General features: G+C 40.0%; 1 protein-coding gene across 5 annotated transcripts in view; it reads right to left on the bottom strand.

Moving 5' to 3' along the window:
* The window catches only part of LRRC4C (leucine rich repeat containing 4C), a 621,269-nt gene that overhangs the window by 58,846 nt on the left and 540,157 nt on the right, over positions 1-22,266 (bottom strand). The gene's annotated exons all lie outside the window — the stretch shown is intronic.

The following is a 22,266-nucleotide window of genomic DNA, read 5'->3' as shown; positions in this document are numbered from 1 at the left end:
TGAATAATGTATCTTATAAATCTTCTTTGATATATGTATACACAATACTGAATCGTTATTTAGTGGTAAAACTAAAACATGAAATAAGTAAAATATGGCCTAAAATGAATAAATGTGCATATGTGGGAGGAAAAGAGGCTCCAAGATATGCAGCTCATAAAATTGCAGGAGGTTATTATTATTAGGTACAGCACCTTTCGAATGAACACTTTAAAGTCATTTTCAAATAATTAAGATTGAGACTCAATATTCCTGAGAATGAGTTCTCATGTTTTTCAAAGACTGATTCAGAGAGGTAAAAGAGGCACTTTCAGCCCTTTTTCAGTATGGTTTGAGCCTCCTTTACAAAGTTAGCCAAGGGTTTGAATCAATTGGGATCACAATCCAACAAAAATGAAAACGTTTATGCTTAGACACATGACCACCTTCCATACAGCAAAGTGTTTTCCATAGGTTCACATTGGTAGGGAAACAAGAACTCATTTTTTTCCAAAATATGCCGAGCAGTCCTAAGTAATTTCTATTTCCTCTTTCCACTTTCTGACACAAAGCAACAGCAGGAAGTACAAATATGCCTTAGGTGGCCTTCAGACACATAGTTCTGCAGGGCATAACTTAGCACATCTTCCTGTCAATAAAATGTTCACACACAGTTTATGTCCTCTCCAAATGTTGTATAACAATAGCTCAAAAGTTTTCATATAGAGTAGCCAAAACCAGTTATATATACAGCTCCGAAGGCATAAAAATAGCCACCCCTACAGAAATGCACAGTACTTTTGAGACAGAAAACACAGATACCATAATGACTTTTACTTATGCATTGTAATTGCTCATGGAGCCAGTATTATTGAATGGACAGTATCTTAATGACTGAGTTGTTGGGCAAAAATTAAGTCCATATTCAAATATGTAAGAATCACTATAAAAATAAAACAGTAATGAGAAAGAAAATACTTGATCAAGAATAGTGATTAGTAGAAAGCCACTAATATTGGTATAATGGAAGCAGTGTAACCAAGCAAATGTTAAATCTGTTGGCACAGTGATAGATGAGAGAGTGGATAATCTTGGGGTTGCAATGCAGGCTGCAGTCAGAGTTGAAGGATCCATCCACCAAATTCAGCCTTTTTATTATAAAGTAAAATGGATGCAATTAAACCTGCAGAATGCCCACATGCTAGGTTATCTACTTGGCAATTCTACTTATCACTTGATAACCTGCATTATATTTTGATTTAAAAAAAAAAAATTGCAAGTGCTGGAAAGTGACATAAAATTGTCGTATAAATATTAATATGGTTTACAAAGTTACAACCACTGGTAGATTGTCTTTTGAAGATCATAGCTTATTTTCCCTTCAACTATGTCCTTAAAACTTTGTGACTAGCATTCTGTACTATTTGCAGGGTCTGAATGATATTCAAAGGCAATCCCCACCTAAAAAGTATTGCAACAGTCTAATATGGAAGTTGCCAAAGTATGGATCCCTATGCAGGTAAAGCTTTAGCTGGCGAAGTGCTGAAGCTGGAAACACACCCTCCTAGCCACTATGGTCACCTTGGTCTCAATGTGGATCAATGAAAAGCTGATTCTCTTGCATATATGGAACTCATTTTTGACCACATAAAAACTGCATGAATCTTGGTAGAGCTGTTACTTCAAATGGAGGGTTCTTATTACTAGTACAGAGCTCAGGAAACACACATGTAAACACTTTATTCCAGATTTCCCTAAACTGTTGCCTCTAGATGTTTTGGACTACAACTGCCATACGTCTTGATCGTTGGAAAGACTAGCCTATTCATGCAACAAATGAAATGAATTTAAAGGAAAGGCAGAAATAGGAAAGATGAGATTGAGCTGTTTGACAAGAGAATTTCCAAATTTTTGGTAGTGCAGAAGCCTAAAAGTTAGAATTTCAGTAGATCTGAAAAGTGGGAATTTGGGAATTTGAAGCATTTACAAATACTTGTCATAATGTTAGAAAGGTAGACCTTTTCTAGGTTAATGTATCCACATTCTTCACAATTCAACAGATGCAGAGAGGGTGCTGCTTCACCAAAATGAAAGAAATGAAAAGACTTCAAAATTCGTAACAATAGTGAAAGAAAATGCTCAACCAGACTAATAAAAGCAAACACCATGATCACAATATGACCGTGATAATATCAGATTTTAGTTTCACCATTAAAACATCTATTCAGCATAGCCAATTATATGTTGAAACAACAGTGCTGATGTTGTCATGTAGCATAAGGAGCAGTGTAAGATTTAAATGAGACTCATCTGCAATCAGAAACCTGAGCACTAAATGTGACATGGAACCAGGGATGGTGTGAAATTTTCAAGGAAAATTCATCTGTCTTGCAGAATTCCCATTTGGATGTCAAATGACTCATCTCAAATGAGCTTTCTTCCAGAGTTCTCACTGCATGCTGCACAGAAAAGGATTCTGAATTGGACCTCAGGGCTTATTTTTCACATATCAGTGATTTGGCACAAAGAGAGGAAACTGTTGCCCAATTCCTGGATATATGAACATTCCACTTCTACGCCTTTGGATGCATATATTGTCTGATATGAAAATCCAACAGATGCCCAAAGTGCAGTTTTTCAGCAGCCCTGGAATAGGCAACCTGATTGTTTAAACACAAAAGGATTTGGATTTTAAGTTCTGAAATGTGTTCAGCAATTTATCAGAGTAGTGATTTGGTCATGTGGAATATCCTTTTTACAAGGCTATTTTACTAGTATATTGAGGTTGAGAGTCACTTTGAGATGCCTCCATCACTTAAAAAAAAAATGGTTGCATGACTCATTCCACAGTTGGCTAACCACTATGAGATGTCTAACCAGCTGTAGTAAGAAATGAGGAGGCACATGCTACTGTTCTCTTTTTTGGGTTTAAAACATCAATTTAGGACCTGAATAACAAATTGAATTGGAATGACACACAGCAACCCTGAAACAGGTCATTTTGTTTCCAAACACGTCAAATACAGACAGAAGTTGAATCTGGTGGTCACTACATACCCCTAGTATATTGGAATATCTGCTATCATGGTAGATAAAATGGGTGTTTATTATATTTCTGGTTTCCTACACAATATTTATGATTCTACTACATGAGCTTTACCTATATAATGGGAAAGGAGCACAACTCTTTTGAGACAGTTAGCAGATGAAATGGTCAGTTGAGAGTGGTTCAGAATTCTACTCATTCACTGTAGATCTGTCAAATCCACACCTGATCTGAAAATTCTGGATGCCTTTCTGAAATTCAGTCAGTTTTCAATGTGTCATGCTTACATGAAGATGCATTATGTAATATCACAATATCCACATGTCCTGATTGTTTTCATAGCCAACCATCCTTATTCTGCAATATTTTAACTATTTTATGCCAAACACCCTTGAATCTCACAAGAGGTGCTTGCATCTATTAAAGTGAAGTGTCTAAAGCTATACTTCAGGGACAGAACAGAAGGGTGGTATACAAATTTAATAAATGACAATGTTAATAATATTGAGCATATTCTATGCAGCCAGAAGCTGCCCTCAAATGTAGCACGAGTTCATTTGTTGCCATTGGAAGTTTGTGGTGAAATGGAAGGCCATTCATGTCACATTTCTTCCCACATCTGCTTTGTGCCAGTTTGAAGAAGTGTACATCTGATGTGACATGGATGGATACAAATCCAAAACACATACAACACAAGCACACCTCACCACAGGCTTCCAGTATTACCAAGAAGCATGGCAAAGCTTTTCCTGCAAATTTTCCAAATGGTAAAAAAGTTATAGTTTCTCCCTCCCCACCGAAAACTTGCCGTGCGAGTGAATAGGGAAAACAAAGCAGATTGGAACCCAAATCACAGACTGAAGCAGTCTGAGCACATAGCGACTTGCTAAATGTAACATGAATAAAGGGCAAGTAGAGGAGGAGAAAAACCAGTGTATGCACAGCTTGGAAGTAACAAAACCTATTCAGATCTCATGAGCATTTGAAAAATGGCAGCCTTGAGCTCATTAAGTTGTGGACACGGAGCTATGTCACAATGGATCTGATAGCACATGCAAGAAGATACCATATTTTTCCATGTATAAGACATTGTTGTTTTATTTTAAAATTATGCTAAAAATTGGGGCTTGTCTTATACACGGATAGTGGAGAGTTGGGATGGGCGATTGGTGGCTGCAGTGAGTAGGAGATTGTCAGTTGCCTTTTTGTGGGTTATTGGTGGGTGTATCAAGGTCCTCTGGCAGTTGGCAGCTGCGGCAATAGGGCGGTTGATTGGTGCTTGCTCTCGGCAAGAGTTCAGACATTTGGTGGTTTCGTGGGTGAGCGATCTTCAGCAACCCCCTCCCCCCCAAAGCTCAATGAGTCTGTGCATTCCCCTCCCTGAAAAAAAAGCTCAACAACACTGGGCAATTTCCCCCCATTTTCTCAATTTTTAGTCCCAAAAAAGAGGGGGTGTCTTATACACGAGGGTGTGTTATACACGGAGAGATACGGTACCTTTGAATGCAAACAACATATATAATATACTTTAAAATATAACAAATATACTAAAGTTAGAGTCTAAGACCTGCAACATTATGTGGACTCTAAAGGTGGGATCATGCAAACAGGCAAAGGACATCAGTCTGCCTTGCCATTAGCATCTCCATGTGACAGCTCATTAGACTGGCTCCTAGCAATGGAGTCAGGACCTAAGTACATTTGTGTTAGCTGGAACATACAAAGCAAGTAGGAATCTCCTGCTGGGAACTCAGGGAGAAAAGCTCTTAGATGTCTCTGCACAGGGCTAAAGAAGTTTTCGGGGATAGGTTGCCCCATAGAGTTCTGTAGCAAAGTTGCCATTAAACAGCCAAAAGAAAGGCACCATCTGAGGTGAAAAACAAAAGAATAAAACCGGTAACTGGTATGAGAGCAGAATACCTGCTGTTAATAGCAACAATGGCAGCTCTAGGTAGCATGGCCATTAAAGATATACAGGGCTGCCAACCCAATTGTACAAAAATCCCAGCGAAAGAAAAAAGTCGTGCTTTAGTCATTTCAGCGGCTATGGCTTCTACAGGGCTGGTTCAAAAGGGGGAGGGTGTTGTTTTTCCTGAATATTTTTGCAGAAGATGGGAACTGAAAAATGCCCCTGAAAGAAAGGAGAATTCACACCTCTCTAATGAGGTAAACAGGCACACCTTTCATAAATTCATTAACAGTTTACGGCCATATTTCAGTTGGCTGCTTTTCTTCTAAGCTTGGGAGTACTTATAAACTGTGTGAATGAATCTGAAAGCGCTATTAGCAAAGCCTCTTGCACTGGCCAGATGAGAAGCTATTCTCCCCTTAAAATTTTGGATTAGGGAGCAAAGGACAACTAAAATGACCAAGGGGGTACAGGGGCTCCCCTATGAATAAAGGTTGTGACATTTGGGACTTTTAATTTAGAAAAAAAGGCAAGTAAGAGATGATATGATAGTGGTTTATAGAATTATATGTGGAATGGAGAAAGAAGGTAAAGGTTTTAGAAGAGGTGTAGAAGACAGATGGAATGATGGCTGAACAACAGCTAACAGAAACAGAATAAAACATTTTTGGTAGGGTGTGTGTCATATTTTCAAACATAACCTAAATGCTGTACTTTTGCTCAAATGTGTTCACAGGCAAAATTCAGAGCCGCTCCATGATTTTAAGTATGATTTTCAAATAAAAATCCTTCCTCCTCTCTGCCCCACTCTGTGTGGTCTAGAAACCTGTTTCATTGAAATAAGTCCTCAGCCCTATTACTGAAAATATTGAGGAAAATGATCTAAGATCTATAATGAAGATAGTGACACTCTGAAATACTTCAATTATTGTTATTTTTTTTCTCCATTCAGAAATGAGTGAAGAATAAAGAGTAGATTATCAACTGAAAAGGAAGAGAAATACCTGTGGAAGGACAATTCAGATTCCTGCCAACATGTAGGTTGGAGCCAAATGGATGCTACTAGACAAAGGTGACTATTGAAAGCAAAAATAAAAACAAGCCCTTTCCTCTGACATGACATTCCCACACCTGTTAAAAGCTACCTCTGAAATAAGAAAATAGATTATAATATATTTCTGTATGAATTCTGTGTGAACCTTCTAATAACATCCCAAAATTAAACTTGCATCCATTGCCCTAAATCAGCCAGTGTCCACAGCAGTCTGTGATATTGTCAGCTGGACTTCTGCCCCTTTTCAACCTGACATATATTTAATGACCAACCGCTCAATTGGCTCATTCTAAATGTTTCTACCTATACAGTATATGTGAATAAAGGCTGCCTTCCCCCCAACCCAAACAGGGAACTCACTTCTTTGAAGAAGATGCAAACATGGATCTTCATCACCTGACTCCGCCTGAAGAAAGAGAGTCAGTACAATTCAGCTTCTTCTTTCACACAAACTACAATGAACATTTCAGTTCTTTGCATCTATAGCCCAAATCTTGATCTCAGCAGCTAAATACCAAGAGAACGACTGAGGAGGAGTCACATCACTGTTGGATCAGAACTGATGCTGTGAGGAGGAGGAAAGAGGAAAGCTGTGGCACACTTCAAATATATGAGCGTACCTCCCCATGCTGTCCTCTTCAAACATCACAAAGAATATATCCTTATTCCTTCATGCCACAAGATGAAGCACAAAACACTGCAGAGGACTCCAATGTGTTTTTAGGGAGATGACAGGAGAAAAAAGATGTTCCCTTTGCTTGCTACATGTGTGTGGTATAGATATACACTGTAAAATGTATATTGTCATTATATACAGTCATTATAAGTCATTATATTGGTTTTCTCAGTGCACTATGAATCAAACTTTCAAGGCTTAAACAACATACTCTAATTTGTTTCTTATTGAATTTACAGCAGATTTTAACTTTGCTGATCTGAAAATCAAGCCAGTTGTCCATGTCATGTATTGAAAGGGTACTGACAATTCCTAAAATGGCTTAAAATGATATTATAGGTGACAGGAAATACTTTATATGCTGAAGTAAACTCGGAGGAGATACAATAAACTTTTGCATTCCTTCATCCTTGTTGGTACAGTATGCATCTAAATTATGCACCAACCCAAAAGGATGAAGCCAAAGGGTTGGAGTCACCCTTATCAATAGTCTTGAACAACCTAGAGTACCTTGGTGTTGGAGAATGTATCCCATGCCATTTCAGGGCAACTTGCTAAACTCTGTGATAGTTCCATCAGAATCAGGCTCAAAACTCAAGGTCAAAGAGAAAGGCCAGCAGATGCTATGTAACAAAAGATTCGTTCTCAGGGCAATGTGTGTGTCAGGGTCTCCAGACACATCAGTGGTGTCCAGGGAGATGCACAGTGGTTGAATTCTTGCTCCATCAGTGAAGTAGTGGTCATATTTCTGTGAATTACAACTGCTCTGGGATGGTGGGGCCACCCAAGTCTGGGGAGAAGGCAATGGGCTAAGAAGCTTTATGTATTGGCTATTATGCTATTTCAATGAATGGAATGGGCTAATACACAAGAGCAATCAACTGCAAATGATCCTTGTACCACTACCATAGTAAATTGCAGCACAAATCTTTTTGAGGCAAATTGCAAGAACACCTTTAGCCAGTTAAGTTAAAAACAAAACAAAAGGGTAGGACTTGAAAAATGGCCAAGCAAACAAGCATATATATTTTTCTTCCTGAGGTACCATAACTTTGGTGTTAATAAAAAAACAACAACCTGAAATGAAATAAATGACACTTAAAAGAAGAGACCAAGTTTCTAGAGGATGAGTCTCCCAATGAACCACATGCACCACTTAATTCTGCAAGGGATGTGCATTTGGAATTAATGATGCATTCAGAAACTAAAGGATGGATTCAGATGGCAGCATCCTTCACAACTCATTTAGTGCTGTACACTGGAAGAGGGGCAAGGACTCACAAGAGGATATAAGTGGTGCGCATAGGAAATGTGCTAGTGTCTCTCTTCTGTGTGGTGTTACCCTAATTCCTGCATTCTGTGACATCCATAGCAAGCACAACTTCTGTCTCCACCATTAAATTGAATTTAAATTTAAATACTTTATTGTCACTTGTATACAGTGAGATTACATGAGCACCCCCCACTCAGCTCTCTTAGTCTTAATTCCCCTCGTTTACTGACGCACACTCACCAAACCCGAAAGTCAGTTACCCTGTTGTTATCTTTTCATTCAGCAGCCTAACAGCCCACAGATAGAAGCTGTTCTTGTTGGTTTCTGCTCTCTTCACTGTGCAGCGAAATGCTTGTCACAAGACAATGTTTACATTCCAGTCAGAGTTGCTGTTGGGTTTTCCCACGGGAAAGGAGACTGGATGTGACGTACACTGGTTTCCTGTTTTTCACACAGTGTTCTCTCCATGCTTCAGAGGAGAGAGGTTGCTTTCTCTGCTCCGGCAGAGGCAAGATGTTTTTCTGTAATCTACCAGCTTTGAAGTGTAAATAAAGTAATATAGAGTATGTGGCACGTACTCCTCATCATTCCGCTGTGCTTGGGACACTGCAATTTCAACATTCCTGGTTATGGGGCCCAGAAGAAAGACGCAGTCATCTGAATGCCGGCAAAAGGATCGGAATGCAGAGGGACGGATCGGACGGTATCTGCCGTCAAGATGATTGATGAGGTATGTGCTCATGCTCCGGGCAGCCTGCCAGCTTCTAATTAATGGCTTTATGGCTGGACTCTGAACTTTTATGGCCATTTTGCCGGGCACAGGCAAAGGCTCAAAAGAACAAGCTCCTGTGCTGGGGGAAACCGAAAGTACCTTTTAAAAGTGCTTTTGGAATAAAGCAGCTGCAGCAGTGACACAGCGTGATTTAAAGCAGCAGAGATGACGCAGAAGGCTAATGCCAGAGTCATGATGGCTAGCTGCAGAAGGCTGGCTGATGCACGTGGGGAATCTGATGCCAATCAGCCACATGCTCAGCTCAGAGTAGCCTGTGATACTGCCATGATTCAGAATGAAGCAGACCGCCAGGGTGATAGCTGCATGGGTAAGGGGGAGTCTTCACAGACGTCATCCCAGAGTGCAGTGGAACCACCAGATGGCGCCAAAGCTTTGAAGGCAGTGAAATGCTACTTGTGTGGACGTCTAGGCCATATGAAGAGGGAATGCAAATATCCCAGGGCCAAGACAGAGCAGCGCAGCGGAAGCTCATCGCGTGGAAGAGGCCAGAGCAAAGGCAAAGGTCCGGTGTCCAGGACAACGCAGCACAAGGCAATGGTCTCACACTTCGCTCCAAAGGTTGCAAAGGTCCAGAAGACGTCTAGATCTTTCTTCGTTGTTGATTCAGCGGTGACCCATCACATGTGCAACGATAAGCGACTGTTCGTGTCTTTTACACCGCAGGAAGGTGCAATTCACCAGGCGGATGACCACACAATCCCCAGTAAAGGCTACGGAACTGTTGTTCTTCACAGTTTGGACTTATCGATACAGGATGTGCTTTATGTACCGGATGCCAAACATAATCTGCTCAGCGTTGGACAGCTGAATGAGCGGAAAATTGACGTTTCCTTTAAGAACAAAAGGTGCATCATCACAAAGAAAAATGATTATGTATTGCATGCTGAATATGTTGATCGTTTTGTATTATGTTTTGTATTATGATGATGTTGTGCAGGATGACACTTGTTGCATTGCAGGTTCTAACAAAAGTTTGCATGCAGAATGTATTCATGATTTTCATCGAAAATTTGGTCATTTGAATTTTGAGGCAGTATCTAAAATGCCTGCCTTGGTTGAAGGTATGACTATTAAACCCTGCAGGTACCACATGAAGTGCAAGGCATGCGCAGCAAACAAGGTGAAAATGGCTGCGAAAGGTAAGGTGTCTAGTAGGCAAGCTACAGAACCATACCAAATTGTTCATGCTGATTTGGTTGGACCACTAGCGCCCTCTTTGGGTGGAAATAGGTACTTCATGGTTCTCATTGATGCATTTTCCAGGTATATATATGTGTACAATCTCAAGCAGAAATCAGAGGCTTTTCCAAGGTTCAAGGAATTCTGTGCTTGGTTGGAAAATGTGCATGGTAAGAAGATAAAAGTTCTTTTCACTGATCGCGGGGGGGAATTCACTTCTCAGAAGTTTGAAGCTTTTCTCTCTGAGAAAGGAATTCAACACGATTTGTCTAGTCCTCGCTCGCCATGGCAGAATGGACTTTGCGAGAGGGCAAATCAGACATTGCTTCAAGGGTTAAAAACCTTGCTGCATGATGCCAATCTTCCAGTGAGTTATTGGGCCGAATCTCTCTCGTGTTTTGTTTACAGTTATAATCGCAGGTTATCTCCAGCAATTGGTTGTACCCCCTATGAGAAGATGTTTGGCAAAAAGCCATAAATCAAACACATGAAAATTTTTGGTTCTGACATGTGGGTTCACACACCACAAAGCTCCAAGTTAGACAAGCGTGGATTGCATGGTATCTTTCTAGGTTATCAGAAAGGGTCTTACAGAATAATGATGACTGACTCAAAGACAATTAAGCTCACAAGAAGTGTTGAGTACAATGCCAAGTGGGGGGAGAATGTGGGAATTTTCCAATGTTATCCTGATGACAGTGATGAGACTGAGGATACTCAAAAGCAGCCACAGCAACCCACACCCACTGATGAAGGTTCTGATTCTGAGTCTGAAACTGAATCGGGTGATTCAGAGGATTTCAAGAGTGCGAAAGCCTCTATGCGACCCTCTGAAAGCTCTGATCAAGAATTGGAGGAACCATTGTTCACAATAGGTCACTTTTCTCCTAAGAAGGAAGAGGAGAGTGTTGAAGACCTAAGGCTAATTCATAGGTCACAGAGAGCCACAAAAGGCAGACCTCCAAAGAGATTTGCTGATGAGTTTGCCAAGATAGCAGTAACAGCTGTTAAAAGCTCCAAGAAGGTATTTGAACCTTCAAGTTTCCAAGAAATCCAGGATTTGGATTCAAAGGAAGCTGAGCCATGGTTAAATGCCATGAAGGCTGAGCTTGATTCCTTGGAAAGGAACAAAACATGGGAACTAGTTCCAGTAGTTCCAGGAATGAAACTGCTTGGAAGCAAATGGGTCTTCAAAGCGAAGACTGATCAAAATGGCAAGATAGTCAGACACAAAGCCAGATTGGTAGCCAGAGGTTTTGCACAGGTACCAGGTGAAGACTATCACGAGACCTACTCACCCACAGTGAGGTATGAGAGCATTAGGCTTATGCTCAAGCTAGCTGCAGAGGAAAATCTACACATTAGTCACCATGATGTGAATACAGCTTTTCTGTACGGATCTCTAGATGAATCACTTTATATGCTTCCACCTGATGGCGTACAGGTAAAACAGGGATTTGTTTGTGCTCTGAAGAAGTCCCTTTATGGTCTCAAACAAAGTGCACAGTGTTGGCACACAAAACTCACTGAAGTATTGTTTTCTCTAGGTTTTAAGCAAGGAAAAGCTGATCCATGTGTATTTGTCAAAGAAGAGGGGCAAAAGAAGCTGTATTGCTTGTTTTATGTTGATGATCTTTTATTCTTTTGGGATGATGTCACAATGTACAATAACGCCCTAGCTCAACTGAAAAAACACTTTGACATGAAAGATCTTGGTGAGGTAAACAACTACCTATCTCTTGAAATAGAGAGAGATCAAGCTGGTAACATTCTAGTACACCAGTCACGGAAAATTGCTGATGTGTTAAGCAAACTAAACCTGATGGATGCTAACCCTGTAGACACACCGATGACAACAGGTTATCAGGTAGATGACACTGAAGAAGCATTTTCTGACACTACACTGTACAGAAGTGTGCTAGGCAAGCTAAACTTCATTGCCAGATGTTCAAGACCAGACATTGCTGTTAGCTGTAATTTGCTAAGCAGACAAGTCAACAATCCTACTGTTAAGGATTGGAAAGCTCTGAAACGCATAGCGCGCTATTTGAAAGGCACTATGCATTACAGACTGAGATTTAACAATCAGAAGTCTGGTGGTCTTGAGATATTTGCAGATGCAAGTTTTGGAAGTGACACTACAGACAGGAAAAGCACGTCTGGAGTTTGCTATATGTACAATCAGGGTCTATTTGATTGGTCATGCAAGAAGCAAACAACAGTTAGCTTATGTACTTGTGAAGCTGAACTGAATGCACTGTCTTATTCACTCAAAGATTGTGAATGGTTGTTACAATTGTGCAAAGACATGAAAATTCCTGTCAAATGTCCAATCCAGGTTTACCAGGACAACAAAGCATGTTTGGCTTTGCTGAATTCTGAAGGTTGTAAGCAAAGCACGAAGCACTTGCAATTGAAGGTGCAACATGCTAGGGAACGTATTCAGAAGGGACTCGTAACGGTGTCCTATATGCCAGGTAATGAAATTCCTGCTGATGTATTGTCCAAGATTGTATCAAGGGATCAACACTGTACCTATGTGCAGAAGTTGGGTTTGTACTGATATTGTACGAACACGCTGCCCAGTGATGTTCACAGAAAGGGGGAGGATGTTGGTTTCTGCTCTCTTCACTGTGCAGCGAAATGCTTGTCACAAGACAATGTTTACATTCCAGTCAGAGTTGCTGTTGGGTTTTCCCACGGGAAAGGAGACTAGATGTGACGTACACTGGTTTCCTGTTTTTCACACAGTGTTCTCTCCATGCTTCAGAGGAGAGAGGTTGCTTTCTCTGCTCCGGCAGAGGCAAGATGTTTTTCTGTAATCTACCAGCTTTGAAGTGTAAATAAAGTAATATAGAGTATGTGGCACGTACTCCTCATCATTCCGCTGTGCTTGGGACACTGCAATTTCAACAGTTCTTTACCCTGTTGGTGGGACTAATCATGTTTCTATATCTTCTGCCTGAGGGCAGGAGATCAAGAAAGTGCCGGCCAGGGTGTGAATCATCTCTGAGAAATTTCCTCACTCTCCTGAGGCAACGTTCTTCCGCAATGTCATCCAGTGGATTCACAGGACAGCCCATAATATCTTGTGCTGTATTCACCAAACTCTGTAGGTACTTCCTATCAGTTGATGTCAAACCAGCGTGCCACACTGTGATGCAGTATGAAAGGACATTTTCTATTGTGGACGGGTAGAAGGAGATCATCAAATGTTGATTGACATCGTTCTTTCGCAATACTCTGAGGAGATGGAGTCTCTGTTGGGCTTTCTTAACTACCTGGGTTGTATTGATTTTCCAAGTAAGGTCTTCACTGAGATAAACTCCTAGGATGGTAATGAAACCATGAGACAAGATTTCAGACTCTTGGGGGACAGGGGCTTTCTCCTGAAGGTTTGACCCTCTGGTCAATGTGTCTCCTGAGGTTTCCCTTTACAGTGCAAAAGTGCAAACTCCTCTGCCAGCCCATTTAGCTCCTTCTCTTCTCACCTGCAATATTTTGCTTGTGATATTTGTAGGGGCCAAAATCATGAACCTACTAATCCTTGTCTAGCTTTCATTTGGATCAGCAAGAAAGGAACTGCACAATCTCCCTGTGGTTTTACAGGGAAGCTCTCCTTTTTTGAAGATAAAACCCTCCAAAGATAGCTCAGTTTCTCTTTAAAATAATAAGATGTAGAAGGGATCACTAGGTAAGAAAATGTAGTGGACTATTTCTATGAGACGGACTTAGAAGGATCTGAGATAAGAGTATACAATGAAAGGGGAAGGTAGAATATTAAGTACTATGTGAAGGAAAAGGTATATAAACATGAATAGGATAGCAGTCTCAGATACAAAAATGCAGTTTTTTTCAGTAGAAATGGGGGAATGTCAAATAATGAGGGTCACTCAGCAATTATGGATGGATGGATGGATGGATAGATAGATAGATATAAATATATACTGTAATGCTTTGCTGAAAACCAATAAAATCTAAGCAAAGTGTTTCTCTGTTCTCGGATAGCTTTTTAATTGGACACAAATATGATAGCATTCCCAAGTCAAGGAAGGACAGATCTAAACTGTTGGGGAGGGGGAGCTATTAGAATATTTCAAAGGAGATCAAGGGTATAAACCTCAGAGATGGCAGAGAAAGCCAACAGAAGGTTAATCAATTCTCCTTTTAACTTTCATAAATAAGATCACGTTTAAATAGAAAATGAGCTTATGGAGAAGACCATATGTGAATGGCATTTGGCGGGTGGGGGGAGGTGGACTGAAGGTTATGAAATAAGCAATTAGCTTTCCTAGTAAAGAGCATTTGAAAACTGAAATGCTTAATTATCTTGTGTCATTCTTTTCACTTTGCCTTCATATGGGGATTGGGAAGTGAAGGTAACTAGACATGACAGTGCCATCATCCTACCTCCTAAGTTATTAAGCAGCTACTGGTACAGGCATAAGCTTCTCCCCGAGTCACCTCTATATATAACTTTGGAAAGATCCACATATAGACAGATGTAATGCCTGTTTTATGCATGGGAAAGTCAGTTTCAAGTAATCTAGGAAAAGAGGCAAGCTTATAAAATGAACAGGTTATGAATGCATGCTATTGCTGATTTCAGCACAGGCATTATACTATACTGCTTTTTTATAAAGAACTCACATAACTATGAAAGATTCCAATTAACTTTTGAACCTTAGAACGATGTCAAAATCAGAATCATGCAGAAAGAGTATGATATATATTTTATTAGGCTAAAAGCTCATGTGTCCATTTGCCAGGCACCAGCAAAACCAGCATTGGCAATATTGCTACGAGGACTATAAGCATCGTTTGATTTTAAATGCTGTACTGTACTAAAATTGGAGAATGTCCTGCATTTGTCAGAATCTGACTGTGGCAGCATCAGGCTGTAAATGGCTTTAAAGTCCTAAATGGCTTAGGTCCAGAATACCTTAGGGATTGTCTCTTTACATAACATCTTATCCACTCCTGCTTTTATTTTTGGATTAAAATACTAGATTTTTTATTATTTTCAGCTGCTGAGAGTCTGTTTTGTTTTGTTTTGTGGTGCTCTAATTACATTGTATTATTTAAAATATATATGCTGTAAACCACCATGACTAGCATATTTACCCTGGATAAATCAATCAATCAACCAAACAAAATCAAAAGGGGGAGGAGAATAAAAAAAAAAAACCCACTGACCCCATTTCTAGATACCCCAAACCAGCCACCATGCCAAAATCCTGGCACAATGACTGCTGCTTCAGCATTCATTTTGTACAATCTACTGTACAATAAGTACTGTATTCAGTAGCATACTTCAACTTTGGATGAATGATTTACACAGCATCTGCATAGATTATATAGAGTTCTAGAGGATGGGAGTTTAATACACACACACGCACACACACACACACACACACACACACTACTACTACATATATATGTGTGCAATTCTTTTCTTTTGGCATTTTGTATTAGGCTGCTTGTCAGCTAGTTTGAGAAAAATCAATGAGGCAAACAATGCAATGCTAGCCTGAGTTATGCCTGCTGGACAGAGCTATAGGATCACAACCAAATTGATAGTATACGTTCATAAAATCATGCAGAACAATATCATTGTGTCAGAGCAATCCTGACCCAGCAAAAGCTAAACACTAGCAGGACCAAAAGTGGGATAGTGGCACTGGGAAAACAATTAATGATGCTACAAAGTAGTCAACAGAGTCAGAATTTTTACTGGTATGAAATTATCATAGGTAAAATTAGCTTAGCTAAAAACAGCCATCCACTAAAGTCAGGTGAGAGTCTTTGTGCCAAACACTTTACTTCCCAGCCACACTGCTGAATGTGATTCCAACTAACTCATTAGTCTATCAGTGCATTAGGGATATATCAGTCCCAACAAAGTTAATACAGCTCACACTTAACAGACAAACAGCATCACAGTGCCCTGGGGATGTTTGCCTATCTGACTCCAAAGTATATGAAAAATGAAAATCTCCCAAAACCCATTCAAAGAAAACGGGGGAAATGCCCATGAACATCCTCTCCCTTGTATGTCAAGCAATTGTATTGGTGGGAACATAACATATCTCTACAGAAACATGAGTTTATAAGGTTAATTGCAACTGAGTACTTTGGCAGCATTCTGCAAATCATTTATACTTTAAAAAAAAGAAGAGATAGCTAAACAAGAGATTTTTCTCTTAACATGCAGGGTTATATGAGCCCCAACCATTTTCCCCTGTTAAAAAAAAGCACTCTAATCGTACTCATTAGCAACAAGATTTAAATAAGTAATTGGTGTTTTCACTTTGTGACCTTGAAGGAGAGCACAGCTTTCATGTACTTTGCATTCATTATTGCTAACAGAGTTCAGGGTCATCTGGCTTCCCCACCTCCACCCCCCGCTTTTCTTTTTTAAACCCACTTTTTATAGGGATACTTCTGTCCACTGTGATCTGTGTCAGAAATCTCATTTACAAGAAGCCAGCCGAGCTCAAAATTGTTCTGCCTGCTCTAAATGTACAGTTTAAACCTTTTCAGCTCTGGAGATTTGGCCCATTTTATGGCTTAATAAAGATCAGCAAATAAAATGAATTTGGGGTCTCAGCACAGTTGCTTGTGGATTCCTGCCAACATCACATATCCAATCATTCAATTAGTGTTAATAGCACTGTTTGCTTAGAATCTTATATACACAATAGGAGGGAAAGTTTTAGGTCATAATGTATTGGCAGAGGTTTAGGGACAAGCCTCACAGCATCATATATCTTCTATATGGCTGACAAGAGCTATTACCTCATTGATCTAAGCAGCATCAAATTCATCCTTATTTAAAACAACATGCAAACAAGCATTTCCAACGTGTCCACATAATAACTGCCACAAAAGATTTTTTCCCCCTCTGGCATATTCAAAAGCTGCCCTACTTTTCTGGATTACATGATAACAAAATAGTACAACCACTGTCTTGTTTTTGGAGCATTTGGTATAAAATGTCTGAGCTTTGTAGACAAATCAAATAAATTCACTGTTTCCACACAAGATTCTTAGGGTGGAATTCAACCGTGAACTATTACAAATGTTCTGTCTGCACAAGCATATCAGCTTGCCAGATGGAAAAATCCCCCCCCCGCTGCTCCTCAGCTGTTGTAGGGGTTATCCCACCCACCCCCAGCCAATTTCAGGGGTGCGGGGACGGGGGGGGGGGAAAGCTTCATTGTGCAAGTGAAAACTCTCGTGAAGAGCTTCTACTGACTGGGTTCATTAGGTGAATCCCACCAGTTCTACTGGTGGCAATTTGTACTCTCTGCATAGCACTGATGCAAATTGTACATAGTACTGATATACCCTAAGGGTCTAACCAGATATGCCATTTTTCTCACCTATAGCCCTGGTGGCCTTGCCTATTTGATCATAAAGAACTGGTGCAGCACAGCACCACCATCCCTGCAGTTAGATTCACAGTCATAGAGCTTAATTTGTATGGTCTTTTATTCTATCCTAAACAAACAAAACAAAAAAACCCACTTTGCCTAGTCTGTGCGGTAAGTTTTATTTCCAAGGCGATGCACTTCTGTCTTTCAGGAGATGAATCTTCTGGACTGTACTTGCTCTTTGATGTTAGGTTGGTTTGAATATTTTCAGTTGCCAGAAATCAAGAATGTACCTGGACCTGTATGGTGTATGTATGTGTTTATTCTACTCTTGATTGTCCTTAAATAGTCATATCTTGAACTTTTGGGTCAATATCTGTTATACCACTAGTCCCAGGGTATCATCAAAAGTCAGCCAGAGGTTATTTCTCCTTAAATTCTAAACCTATTCCAATAGCATTTGATATACTGATGGCAGTTCAGATGTTTCAGTTGATGTAAAATGTTTCAGAAAGTTTATTTATTTATTTAAACTGCTTATGTGTTGCTGCCTTTCAGGGCAAAGCCCTCCTGAGGCAGCCTACAAAAGATCATTAAAACCTTTAAAAAACAAAACAAAACAAAAACACACACAATAAAGTAACTAAAAACAGCTCTGGGTTGCTCAAAACATTTTAAACAGGACAGTTTGAAGCACATATGTTTTAACAGTCCATTTGGTACCGTATAATTTTAGAAGAAAGAAAGAAAGAAAGAAAGAAAGAAAGAAAGAAAGAAGTAACAAATCTACAAAATGTTCCAAGCAATCTGATGAATATTGGCTCAGGAAACAGGAGAGGTTTTTCACGAGTTCTCCGTAGGGGAATTCCATAAAGAATAAAACAGCTCTGGGTTGTTGCAAGCTTTTTCCCTTTCAAAAGTTCCATTTTATTTCATGCTAACATTAAGCTCTGTAATGCCTTGGAAGTAGAATGTGAGAAATGTAAAGAGAAATAAGGCTTCTCTCTTTAATCTGTGGTATTTACTGTTTGGGATATATCTGGGCTGTCTGAATAACTTTATAGAACTCCATAGAACACAAATATAGAATGCATTATAAGCAGCCTGTAGCATTCATATTCATATCTCTATCTCTATCTGCATAATTGTATACACACCTACTCAAACATGAGCTCCATTGTGTATTGGGTTGCAGCCTTAAACTGTTATATTGAAACATGACCATTGAATTTAATATTGTTTTCGACCTGGTATAAGGCAGGGGCAGCCAAGATTCTGCTCTCCAGATGTTGTTGGGCAACTCCTTTAACTCTAGACATTGTTGGGGGATGATGGGAGTTGTAGTCCAGTAACATCTGGAGGGTACCATGTTGTCTACCACTGGTATAACTTTCTTTTCTTTTCTTTTCGAATAGTTGAGGTACTCTGTACATTTGTTGAAACATGTAGCAGAAGAATGAGTGAGCAGTTGACTTTTTAATATGGTGAACTTTCCATTCTACTTATTTGTAATCTATCGTTTGTTCGTTTTTTCATTTTATTTCTCTAGAAAGAATTTTTTAAAAAATGTTTGTTTTGTTTTTTCACTTGATCAATAGCACATTGTTGTTTTTGGGAAGTATCATCATAGTCAACATGCTCCCCACCTCCTAGGGTGATGCAGACAAATCTATATTTCTTGCCTTTTTCTGTGACTAGAAAAATGTCAAGATGCCTTTGTTCTAGTCACAGAAGTGGCTGCTGCAATCAGCTGTGTGTCCCTGCTTCAGACACACAGAAAACCAAGCAGAAAATCCATCAAAATGTTATGTTAGCACCAGCTCTCTACTTCATCGCTTATGCTAATTATTATATTTAGCCCACTTGAAAGTAGATCACGGTTATTTCTATCCCATTTTCTTTCAAGCTGTATACTTAAGGTTGGGGTGTTCATTTAATTTTGTAGATCAATAAAGTTTCAGTGTCCCTGGATGACATAGGAGATTATTATTCTGCTTTGATATATTTTATTTTAAGGATTTTTTTAGATAGTAAATATTTAATGCATATTTAATCTATGTGTGCTTAGATAGGCTTGTGATGAAAAATACAGAAAGAAATACACTGAATTAAATCAAGACAACAATCTATGCATTTCCAAATGAACACAAAGTAGTTAATAAACAGAAGGGATGCATCCTATAATATATTTTCCCCTAATAAATAAACAGGACATTTAAACATATCATTTATTTCAAAAAGTTACACACGGTATTCATTTTAGGAGTTGCTTCCATGTATGTTTAATTTGTTTTTAAGATATGCTAGCGTGGTTACCTATAATAAAGGATTGAGGTAGAAAGAGGTTATTTTGGGATTGAAGCAACAAAAATCCATCCAATTGTAGTTTCCCATCTTGAATTTAGCAGGGCTGAGTGAATCTCACATGTGGGGCATGTTAAAGCACCATCTTTTAGAAAATACAGAGAACTACAATGTGTATAATGAAGCTCTGTTTCTGCACTAATGTCCTCATCCAGTAATCCATATTTGAAAGCGAGCTCCTGAACATAGATTTGCATTGAGAAATCCTGTCCCCGATTTAGTGGCAGAAGCTGTTAGTTCACCAGTGAATTGCCTCATAAGTTGCTGCTGTTGCCATGTCAACCTGGGGGTTGTGCCAGGCTGTTTTAAACCAGCCTGCTTCAACCTTGGGTCTCCATATGTTGTTGGACTGCAACTTTCATCATTCCTGACCATGAAACAAGATGGGAGTTGCAGTCCAACAACTTCAGGTACCCAAGGTTGAAGAACTCTGTTTTAGATCCTATGCATGTGGTAGGTCATAGTCCTTATTTGGTGTTTTCTGTTGAGTAAAATGATAAAAGGTAAAGGTACCCCTGCCTGTACGGGCCAGTCTTGACAGACTCTGGGGTTGTGCGCCCATCTCACTTAAGAGGCCAGGGGCCAGCGCTGTCCGGAGACACTTCCGGGTCACGTGGCCAGCGTGACATCGCTGCTCTGGCCAGAGCCAGAGCCGCACACGGAAACGCCGTTTACCTTCCCGCTGGTAAGCGGTCCCTATTTATCTACTTGCACCCGGAGGTGCTTTCGAACTGCTAGGTTGGCAGGCGCTGGGACTGAGCAGCGGGAGCGCACCCCGCCGCAGGGATTCGAACCGCCGACCTTTCGATCGGCAAGCCCTAGGCGCTGAGGCTTTAACCCACAGCGCCACCTGCGTCCCACAAAATGATACTGTAAAATGATACTGATGACTAAATGATAAAATGATACTGATGTAACATGATACTGATGACTAAATGGCGGATATGCTAACAACTTCCTTGCCAGATTCTAGGCAACTCACTATCTTGCAAGTTTTGGAATCAGAATGTCAATAAGCCTCTACTTGGGTGTTGGACAACTGGTTTGGTTCACCCCCAGAAACTGATGGTTCTGAAGGGATTTCTAGCAAACAGTGACAGTGGCTTGGCTGAAGAATTTTAAGTTATAGAACTGTGGCAACTCCCTTGCATGCTTTATCTATGCCATCCCTGGCTCAAACAGCATTCCCCTACCTGTGTTGACCACAACTCCCACCAGTCCCAGCCAGCATGTCTGCCTATTTAAGAGAAGAAATAGTCCCCAGGTGGCTTAGGAATTGCAGTTGTAAGACTGCTTCTGAAAAACGTTCTCTAATCCCGACATGTTACATAATTATCATTCAATCATCAACAAGGTTCTTAAGTGTACCATGGCAGCCCAACACCAGGGATTCTTGGATGACGCTGATGATCTGGAACTCTTCCAGTTAGGCTTTTAGCCTGCTTTGGGGAATGAACCTGCCTCGGGCCAACTATTGTCTGAATGACCCTGTATGGTTTTTCACGCCATAAAGCATGGTATTATTTTGGATCTCCTGCCAGGGTTGGTAACTGGGGACATCACTTTGAGATGGCTCAGTCAACCTGATGAGATGATTCAAGTGATGGTCTTGGGCATTTCTGCTCCTTTGCTCATGGGGAGCTGCATGCTTCTGTCTTGTCTCGCATATTATTTGATATAGAAAAACCTCTGGTAGTGTGCTAACCAAGTCATCCTTTAGGCACGCACAGCCTAGTCACCATTAATTATCCTGCAAAAATGTCAAGGTTAGGTTCCTGCAATGAGTTTGATGTAAGGCTGCATGGTAGGCTTATCTGGAAACGGCAACTGGTTCAGAATGTAGCAGTCAGACTCTTAGCTGAAGCCACAATGAATGTTTTATTCCAGTACTTTGAAACCTACGTCAGCATTCACTTCTTTCTGGGCACAATTCTGGGCACAAAGAGAGTGTGTGGGAGAGAACAAGCTGGAAGGTTAAGTAAAATGACCCATACTTGTATTAAAGCACAATAACGTGTGTATTGTTAGCATACAACAGTTTCCAGCCCTGCTTCCTAATACAAAGAACAGCACAGAAATGAACTTTAAAATGGAATTTCTCAAATAAAATTAAGACTGCAATCCTTAGTGCTCATTTAAATAGCAGGGGACTTTATGGCCTGTTTTTACATGAAGATAGCATGACATTTTTTTACCAAATGTGGCAAGATGGAGTTGGGCCACGAAGAAGCCATTTCTAGCCATGCAGAAATGTTGGAGGCCCAGAAAGGGTTCATGGCTCCCCAATGATGAAATTTTCCCCAGTTGGAGGTATGTTTATTCCACTTGCTGGCATCCTTTGTCCCCTACTGAAAATACATCTGTTCCATTTGACCTGTGGGGGCTGTAGTGCTGACAGTGCTTTTGTTTGTTGTTTTGTGTCTATGTGTTCTGCTGCCACTGGTTATTCTTATTTTTTATTAGATTTATATACAGGGCAATTCACAAGATAAAAATACAGGATAAAAGCACAAAATAAACAGTTAAAAACAATACCCCCACAAGCACATTTAAAGGCCACAGAATATTAATTAGCAAGAGGCTTGGTTGAAGAAGATACTGTTGGTTTCATTTTTTT

The sequence above is a fragment of the Podarcis cretensis genome (assembly GCF_951804945.1).
Source record: "Podarcis cretensis genome assembly, chromosome: 1".
Lineage (NCBI taxonomy): Eukaryota > Metazoa > Chordata > Lepidosauria > Squamata > Lacertidae > Podarcis > Podarcis cretensis.
The sequence above is the reverse complement of the archived record's forward strand: the minus strand, read 5'-3'. Positions and strand labels throughout refer to the sequence as shown.